Source organism: Ornithodoros turicata, chromosome 2 (genome assembly GCF_037126465.1).
Source record: "Ornithodoros turicata isolate Travis chromosome 2, ASM3712646v1, whole genome shotgun sequence".
Classification (NCBI taxonomy): Eukaryota; Metazoa; Arthropoda; class Arachnida; order Ixodida; family Argasidae; genus Ornithodoros; species Ornithodoros turicata.
Genome location: NC_088202.1, coordinates 15,543,384 through 15,553,805, shown reverse-complemented (window position 1 = coordinate 15,553,805; position 10,422 = coordinate 15,543,384). Strand labels below are relative to the sequence as shown.

At 46.5% G+C, this 10,422-nt stretch overlaps 1 long non-coding RNA gene across 1 annotated transcript; it reads right to left on the bottom strand.

Moving 5' to 3' along the window:
• Positions 1-3,026: 3,026 nt before the first annotated feature.
• On the bottom strand, positions 3,027-3,332 carry LOC135383144 (uncharacterized). Its single transcript, XR_010419691.1, has 3 exons — positions 3,259-3,332; positions 3,128-3,197; positions 3,027-3,052 (listed from the first exon to the last, which is right to left on the bottom strand). It is a non-coding gene; the product is annotated as an uncharacterized LOC135383144 (long non-coding RNA).
• Between the last annotated feature and the right edge of the window lie 7,090 nt (positions 3,333-10,422).

Here is a 10,422-nt window from a genome sequence, read left to right as displayed (position 1 = left end):
CAAACACATTCACAAACTTCTCTCATCTCTCTCAGAAGAGAAAATAGAAAAAGGGTGGGTTGAACAGTAAACTGAGAAATGTTTGTATACAGGGTGTCCCAGCTAATGTGAACCACGGTATTAAAACAGGCGAAGTGTTCTACGCGAACAGCAGCTGATTAACCTTGTTAATCTGCCTACCCGTTTTCCCCCCAATGCTGCTAATAAATAACTTAGGGATAACAAAGCAAAGTTTTTCACTTCTTATATAGGGTCTATGTGTCAACCAGGAGGTATAGACTGGGTTGAGAAACACCTACCCCTGTGTCTCAGTCAAAGTACACTTTTTTTCTTTTTTCAAGAAAAATGCACCGCGTTACAACTTGGAAATCCACAGAAAAGGTGACATTTTTTCACATAAGCATGGACGCTATTCTATCGAAAGGCACAAAGCTCGTGACAGATTGTCACTTCTGATATTATTTCGTATTGCGTTAATTTCGCGATCTTTTTGCTACGAACATCGTCTACGTAAGGCATTATTAGGCAATTACTCACAGGTATTTAATTTGTCTCAAGGAAAAGATACATGTGACCAAAACATACTACTTTTCGAAACATTCAACAACTGTTCTTGATATACAACACTTATAGCCTTTTCTTGTTACATTCCTCGTTCCATCATATGTGGCTGACACATACTGTACATGACAACATGACAAAAGTCTTCGATTTTTACCTCGCATAATAGAGTTTTAAGGAACAACGTTTTAAGTCAGATCACAAGGAAATATTGTATACAGTACTTCAATTAGATAAACGATGCTCCAGAAAATATCACAGTATAACTCCCCTCTGCACTTTTGGCAAGCAGAAGCTTCGAGCGGGCTACATTCTAGTCGTTTGAGCATGCATGAGAACTTGACAAGACAGTTTGAAGGCTGCAAATGGATGATTTGAGTGTTATGAGCACTTCAGTATGCACAGTAAAGTACATACGAATGACAATCTTGCCCCAGATTGAGGGCGCTTAAGTTCTTTTTTTCCCTTTACGACCCTTGTAGCTGAAGTTCTGTGCCACATCATCTGACATAAGTTCACACAAAATCAGTCTAGTGGTGTCTCTTTCGTCACTCCCCCCACATCTCAGAAGAAGGTGCTCGCGCATCATTAAGAAAAGCCATGAGATACTCAACTGACGAAAACAGAACTTTACGCACAACCTTATCCAAAATACATGTAGACAATGCGCGTGGATTGTGCAGAACGTACCAATTATAGCCTTTGTGATGGTAAAGAGAGACATCGAATCGCAGAAGCTCTTGACGATATTAGAATGGCTCCCTGAAGATGTCATTTTCTGCAGGCCCTTCCGTTGGTGCCGTTGTTAACTTGGCCAATATGAGGTCGAGGAGGAGGGGAGGAGGAGTGTCGTTGGGAGGAACCCGAGAGGTCTGCCTGCCTGATTAGGCGGCATGTTTCTCGGGAAGGGAAAGGTGGTGGAGAGGAGGAGAGGAAAGGGTCAAGTGGAAGACCGAGCGGAATCCGCTCGGGGGGAGGATAGCTGCGTCCATGGGCCGACTTCAGGGGAACTGTGCCGGCATACGCCTATTACACATCTGAGGGAAACCCAGGAAAAACCCCAGACGGCACAGCCGGCCCGCGGATTCGAACCGCGGACCTCCCAGTCTCCAAGCGCACGCGTTACCGCTGCGCCACCGGAGCTGGTAATATGAGGTCAAGCCGCGCGGTGTGGTGCTCCTGAATAAGCTTCATTGTATGCACCATTCTGAGCACTTGAGCTGTAAAGGCTAAAGTAAATGATGTTAATTGCTTTGCGCCCTTTCGCTGGAAGCAAAGAGGCAAAGTGGAGGTATTTACTTCCGATGTGGGAAGATCTCCTGAGACAGCCCTCGAGAAGCACCTATTAACACCCCAAGACCTAGAAGAAGAAACAACGTACAAAAGTTGCAATCTGCCACAAAATCAAGGAAAACGTTGAAAGCTACATACCTGTGACTTGTGTACTTAGATAATTATGTTAAATAAAATATTCTGATCACCTGTGACCGATGTGCAAAGCATCTGCTCCGCTGCAAGATGTTGGCATCTAAACAGGAGATGACATTTTTTACGTCAAAGCACATGATTGTCTCATGAGTACAGAGTGTTAAGAATGTGTTTACAGATTTGGAAATATGTGCAACATGAATGGAATGAAAAATAAGAGAAATGGAGATGTAGGAACTCGTTAAGAGCACCAGCTAATCACGCACAATATCTGGGAGAAAGAAAAGGAAATAAATTAATGACAGAGGAAATCGTATGCTCGGTATAGTACGCGATCCTTTTTTTTTTCTTTTTTATGATGCTGACTACAGAATTATGATCTGCAATGCACTTCTAACATACAGGAAAATGTTCCTACCATGTGCAGGATATACACTGCAGCAGTACGGGGGAGGGGCCGCTCATCTTGTTGATTTCTGCTTGGGATACGCACAGCTGAAACAGTTTGCTTTGCAGTTAGTTCACCATACAACAGTCAACGCATCACAATATCGTTTGTGAGAATCTCTATTGGCATACCATACTGTGAAGTTTGTGCGTCTGGTTGCCTTATTCGCTGGGACTGAGACAGCTGGGCTGACTGCCACACTGGCTGAAGTAGACGCTCATTCATTTCCCTCGTCTGCCATTGCATCGTTGTATACTTGGCGGACTGTGTGGGACTCTGTGTGACAATGTCGAAAGCGATATGAAGCGCATAAAGTGTCAAGGTCATCCAGCAGTTCTGAAATTTAGGTTGGATTGGTTTGCCAACCATGCTGAAAGCATGTTCAAAAGCGTTTTGTATGGCTGGAAATACATAATTCTGCGTACCCCGATGGGAAATTCAGGGTCCGGATGCCCAGCTTCATTCACTGCATGATGAATGCCTTAATTTTACCAGCGTTAAAGTACAACACGTTCAATGCAAGGCCATGAAACACTGGAATGAATCATACGGTGAGAATAAGGTTGCCAAGTAGGTGGAGGCGGCACGTCTTGGATTGGTCTGCGATTTTTGACGCTGCAGCAGAGACAGCGTGACAGCATTTCTCCTATTTTCAACAAAGAGTGATCACGTTCTGTAACAATAACTCACTTGACATACAAGGGAGGTCTTTCAGTGCGGGAGAACAGTCATGCTGCAGAAGTTGGCGTGACAGAATTTTCTACAAAGAAAAATATACTGACTCTACGCTTCCTAAATTGTGGTAATATATATTAATTTACCTTGAACGTCGCTCAAGTCCATGTATGTTAGTGGAGAGTGTCCTTCAGAATTGTACCTCTGACTGAACATCTGTACAAGCGTCCATGCACTTTAGTCATCGACACTTTGCCATCGGTAACGCCTGTTCCGTACAAGCGTTGCTCAAATGAGCCATATGTGACCCTCGCTGGTGTAACACATGTACTTCTCCTTCTATACCTTCATCGGAAGCGTCTTCATAAATGTCCGTGACATGCGAACCACTTGTTTGAGAATTGCGGGATAGAAACGCGCCGTGTTGCAAGAGCATTGGACCGCTGTTACTCGTATTATCGTGCCCTGACTGAGGGTACCGGCTACCCTCGTTGCCGTCACATTGTTAGTTTCGCCGCTGTACCTTACGGAACGTATTGCTTGCAGGCTCTCACTCACGGGGACACTGACATTTCGTCGAGATGTGCGTGATGGCATCCACATTTTTTTGGCACCTCAGCGTACAGTCTGGTTCCAGAGTGGTGTCTTTTCTCCCAGCTACACTCACAAGCAGTCAAACAAATGAACACAATTCAACTCGCTCACACAACTCACAACACAACGCACAACTCGCTCACAATTGTAACATCACACCACAACACCTCCATCCTGCAACCCGGACGAGCTTGCTAACGGTTTGAACGTTTGAATATCGCTCAAGGTATATTTAAACAGGTAGCGCAACTCCCATAGGCCCCTGTGTCTTCAGAATGACGCCATCATTGAGACGGTCAGCGCCATCCATCCGTTGCGCGGACTACTACCATTGTAAATAAATGACGTCAGAGATGACGTCACTGGTATGAATAATAATTAGTGCATAATTAGCCATGCACGTTTACATTGGCCCACTTCACTTGCTCTGTATTCCTTTTTCCGCGCCCAGTCAACAATACCAGACGAGAACACAGAAAAATAAAGCATATCAGGTTTAATGAATCATATCAATTCCAAATACATACGGTTATCACCACGTGGTTATCACAGACTCCAAACAGAAAGGCATCGTGATGACCATACAGAAATTAGGAAGGCTCACATAAGGCCCATTTCTCACCCAGAGCTATACGTACACCTAGTGATTAGACATTTGCATTTATTCAATGAGTGGCCGTTATAGGTCCATTGCAACAAAACACGACATCGTTGGTACACAGTTGGTTCCTGCTAACACACTATCATGGCCGCTCGTCCCATGACGAAATCTTTTTTTTTTTTTTCGTGGGCCCAGCAACAGGGGATGCATTGTATTCACCTGTTCACACGTGTTAATCTTGGTCTACAGCACGGAGGTGTGAACGTCGCTTCCTGTTTGACCCAAAGAGTGTACGAACTCCGTATTACAATGCACGGACACACGGTACGGACACAGAGACGCACGGATAAACACCCCACCCCCAACTGCGACACATGCGCAAAGGAGCAGGATACGGAAATGTACTGAGTGGTAGATGATCTCGTATATGTGCACGAGCGGGGCAACAGAAAGTTTTTTCTACATTGAAATTATGAATAACCTATTAGTACACACACAAGCGACGCCCATGTTGCAAAGTTTTTCTGTTTACAACCGTACCTCTACTGTCAACACCCAGGATCGCTCGCGCCTCTTGCTGGTGGCCTTGCCGATGGGTCTGATTTGGTATTTTCGCTAGTTTTCGCTACCAGTTTAGATATACCTTGTATCGCTCCCACTGGCCGCCTAGAAGCCGCGCAAGTCGCGTATCTTTTAAAACGACAAAATACTGGATGTGCCATGCGTAAATATGAAGAATGAAATTGATAAATTTTACATCGTGTTAGGTAACGACCATGTTAAGGATCACGTAGTAACGTAACGTTACGAAATGCAGCCGGAGTTGCGTACCGCGCAAGCGCAGTTGGAGGCGCGAAGGGTTCGCGGCGTCTGCATTCTCGCAGGCAGCTCTCACAGGGATGAATATGGGACCATTTCCTATTGCTCGCTCCCGGAGATCTGGGGGACAATGCATGGATCAACTCATCCCGATGAGGCCGTGAGATGAAAACGGGATGATCTGGGAATCATGTGTGTTTGCTCGGTCTCGAATCCACTTTCGCCGCCACTACGCCAGACAGTGAAAGTGGCTTTTCTCTGGCAATCACTGATGCAGCGAAATTTGCTACAAGCGTTACCCGCGTCCCCGTCCATTTTTCTGCGGTTGATGCCGAATATGAGAGGCTCCGTGCCATTCGTCGTCGCGCCGAGCGCAGAGATCGTCGCACCCAAGTTCCAATTCGTCAAGCTGAAGCTCGACGGATCCAGAAGGCAATTCAAAGGCGTCTACGTAAGTTAGCGCGCGACCGCTGGCGGAACCTCGCTGCATCTTTGTCACCCCGTACACCTATGTCTGGTATATGGACCGTGCTCAGGGGGCTTTCTGCCCCAGTTGCTCAGCGGAACCCATTCCTATCCTTGTCACTAGCTTCCGGGCGCTCAGTTCTGCAGATCGCTGAAGAGTATTGCGCACGTCTCACCACGCTCTCAGCCTCTGCGCTGTCTTCTGCACGTGATATCCCTATCGTGCTGGATTCCTCTTCAGACCCTGCCTTGGACGTACCTTTCTCGCTTGTTGAACTTGAATCTGCACTAAGGAATTCCCCCCAACACACCTCGCCTGGAGCTGACCAGATGACGTACAAAGCCCTCCGGAATCTCCCCTCATGTGGGCGTCGGCTCCTCTTGAGGCTCTTTAACAGAACCTGGCGGACAGGTAAAGTTCCACGCGGATGGAAAACTGCAATGGTTGTTCCTCTGCTGAAACCAGGCAGGTCGCCGCATAATATTGATTCCTTTCGCCCGATTGCCCTCACAAGCTGCGTTGCGAAGACAATGGAGCGCATGGTTTTCCGCCGCTTGAACTGGTACCTGGAAAGCACGCGCTTTTTTCCTGAGATGATGGCAGGCTTTTATCAGGGACGTTGACAACGTACTCGATCTCGTCGCTCAAGTCCAACAGGCAAAGGCTGAAGACAACCTCACCGGTGCAGTTTTTCTCGACGTAGAGAAAGCTTATGACAATGTGTTGCACAGCGCCATGGTCGCGACGCTACAACAGGCGGAAATAGGTGGTTGCTTGCGCTGTCTCATGGATCCAGGACATTCTAGCTGACCGACTGGTCTTCGTGCGCACACCGGAAGGTGACTCCGCTTTCCATCCCGTCCGTCGTGGTGTCCCACAGGGAAGTGTATTGAGCCTTCTCCTCTTTAATGTTATAATGGCTTCGCTTCTCGCCCAGCTTCGTGATCTATCCGCATCACTTTGTACGCAGACGACATCTGCATATGGACCTCTGCCACACGTCGAGACACCGTCCAACGCCGGTTACAATGCGCCTTGGATTGTATTGTAGAATACCTTGCCGACCGAGGCTTATCGGTCTCTCCTGCTAAGACCGTTGCCATGGCTTTCACCCGGCGCTCATGCCGAAGGTATCCATTGTTAGTCAGTGGGACACCGCTGGACTTTGTGCCTCATTGCAAGTACCTTGGCGTGACATTAGACAGAGGCATGACGTGGTCCCGGCACGTCAAAACAATAGCCACCAAGACCAGCGGTCTTGTAAATGCTCTACGTTGCATTGCTGGATCGTCGTGAGTAGTAGGGGATGGACTCTCATAGTGCACAACGCTCAACTGGCCTGAACACAATTTAATTACCAATTAGAGCTAATTGGGACCCCCCACATTAATCAGCATCCTCCAGGGAGCCACCACACTAATTGGGGAGCATCTCATTCGTGTCCAGACCAGCTGAGCGTTGTGCACTATGAGAGTCCATAAAAATGAAAAAAAAATAGATAGAGATAGAGTGGAGAGAAGAAGTTTAATTGAAGATCAACGACGCCATCTTGAAGAAAGCGGTCCGGACCATCCCCGGACAACGGAGCACAGAGGCAGGTTGCAAAGCATCGCAGCTATGACCACAAGTTCCGGACATCCTGTGACGTCAGCTGTGATGCCATCATGACATGTCTGGGCAGGTAGGACAGCTCTGGACATGCGAAAAGAAAAACATTTGTAATACAGAGGCTGCGAAACCAAGGCTATGCTAACCATCAATAGCAATCAACAAAAAGAATTAGTTACACAACAAATCAGCTCACCACAACAGGAGCGCGGACCGATGCGACTGCTCCATCTGAGAGCCAGTCAGAAACTGAGCGAGCGCGGGGACTGCGGAGCAACCGGGATGCACGTTGACTCTCTGCGACAGCCAGCGAGCAACTGACTGGGATGCCGCGCCGCGGCAGCTACGCATACGCGCGCGCTCCTAGCGCCCTCTGCGGCGATCACCTGCGAGAGGCTAAGAGAGAAGAGCATTCCTGCACCCTCCTCTTTCATTGCTCATTGGTCGTGACGTCATCGCATTGTCCGAAGGCTACACCGATTTTTTACTATTTTTTGTTCACACGGTCGGTCGATACAACTGGACAAGGTCAATCTGCAATGAAGCCATGGCATGACGTCATCATGCACCTGCGTGGCTCAAGGACGCGTACGCTCTAGACAGGGTACCTATGATTTATTGAATGGCTACCCTAAGATTATTTCCTTTATTCTACTATAAAGATTGCATAGGAAACTACTGCAAATTCCAAAGTCTTACTAAATGCGACTTGCAAAAGAACAAAATATCCTAACACGTAACTCCATCAATGGCTAATAAGAGGACTAGGCACTCAACAAATCAACACAGAGTACGGGTAACAAGGAGCGCAGAACGATGCGTCTACTCCATCCGACAGCCAGGCACGGAACTGAATCTTAATGCTTTTTCTCCTCTATAAAATCATGCATGTGTCCCTCTTGCGGTTGATTTCTGAACTAATTTAATCGCAAAATTATTAAGGATTGTTCTAGCACTATTTCCATTCTGGGCAGCACTATCTACATCGTGAAGACAAGAATGTTCATTGTCAAAAAAGAAAAATACTAAGCTTCAAAAAAGGAAAGCATGCATGTCGGGGCATGTCAGGACACGTCAGGACAAATCATACGACTGCTGGGCAACAGAGGAAAACAAACACGGAGATACTTGAACAGAATGAAAAAGACACTCACCATCATTTTTCACATTCACCGCATTCCCTCATTGTAAATCCGTTCCTCACAAAATCCACCACAATCGTCACACACCATTCACCAGTGACGAACCACACATCCACACCCCATCAGAGGTAGACGAAACCCCACCTAAGTTACGCTCTTCCACTGACGGCCAACGCAATTGCTAGGAGCAGAATTAATGTGCCCACGCCCGCCAGTGTCCAAGAAAGAAGTGAATCCTTGCGCCCCCTGCAGGCCATGCTCATTGGTCGTGACGTCATCCAATTGTCTCAGGGCTACACTGTCTTTTTACACTAATGCTCCTCTGGACAATGTCCACCTGAAACAATAGTGTCGCGGTATGACGTCATCATGCAGCTGCGTGGCTCAAGGACGCGTACGCTCTACACAGGGGACCTGTTATTTATTGAATCACTATCCCAAGATTATTTCCTTTATTCTACTATAACGATTGCATAGGAAACTATTACAGAAAAACGAGGGTGTCGGAGGGAATCGAAAACCGGAACCAAAAACCCCCAAAAAATGCTATTTTGCTGCGAACCAGAACGGAATCAAAACCGTATAAATTTTTTTCGCTCAGGAGGGAAATCGAAAAATTTATTTAACGGTTTTCTGTCCAAGCAAAAACTTCGCCGGTTTGGACTACGAGTAGGCGAATGAAATTGTCTTCGTGTGTTCTGAAGTCACGTCATGGATACTTTACGAGGGTTACTGTTACGGTACAACGTATGTCGGTGTACTATGACCTGTAGGTTTCATTTGTAACGTTTTATCATTCGCGCACATTGACTTAGATGTACATGTGACCGGTTGTGACTCTCTACCAATGTGCGACCCAAGGGTGCTGCGAAACGGCTTCTCTATCGGTAATCTCGCCAAACGTGTTCCTTGTTTGAGAGCAGCAAAGTTGAATACATGTACGTATTCGCGAGGCAAGCGCGTGCGAAGTGGCGCCTCTTTTGTGGACAGGGCACGAATAAAAGAAAACGAAGCCGTCGAGCGCGTTTGTGAGTGAAGGAGTTTCTCGTTTTGCGTCGTACTCGTGCGGTAGTGCTTGCTGCAGCAAGCAGCAACAGGCATTCGGATGGGACCCGATCGCACCAATCCAGCAAGAAAGTACTGTACGTATGACATCACGACAAACAAGGCCGTCTGTATCATACGCTTCAAGAAAAGAGAAAGCCTATTTGAACAGACAGACACCTACAGGAACCAGGAGCTACCAATTTCACAGCTGCCTATTAATATTAAATACGATGTATGCATATAAACGGGTTTACATTTTGCAGCATAGATTTTTTTTTCTGGGAATGAATATGTGCCCCAGAAGCGGAACCAATAAAAGCCGGTATGAACCGTTATTTTTTTCTCGGGAGCACAACCGGTACCGGCCCGTTTATGATAGAACCAGAACGAAAAATGTTGCAGTTCGACACCCTGGAAAAACACCATCCATGAGAGGTGATTGTAGGATTTGAGCATTTCATTCCCAAAGTCTTACTAAATTAGACTTGCAAAAGAACAAAATATCCGAACACCTTTAATGCCTACATACAACGAGCTAACCAAGACATGTCCATCCCTTCCGAGAGTCAGGCAGCAAACTGAATGATGTCGCTTTATTCCTCGACTGGATAAAGCCATGCACCTGTCTCCCTTGCAGTTACTCTCTGAACTACATGAATCACAAAATTATTAAGAATAGCACTACTCCCATTCAAGGCAGCACTATCGACATCGTCAAGAATGTTCCTTGTCAAAAAGAAAAAAAAAACTACATGTAGAAGGAAAACATGACAGAACAGGTCAGGACATGTCAGCGCATGTTTGTCAGACAACAAGGGGGGAAAAAGCGAAGAGAAACACTTGAAAACCAACCTCAAACTATTTCTAAGCACACGCACTCCTCTTATTCAAAAACAGTGCTCATCATAAATCCGTCCAGAACAATACACACCATTTTTTCTATTGCTACACTTTTTTCCAGTAACGGTCAATGCCTTGCTACAGACTGTGTGACGTCATCACATCCTGTCTGAAGAAGACAGCGGCAAAGACA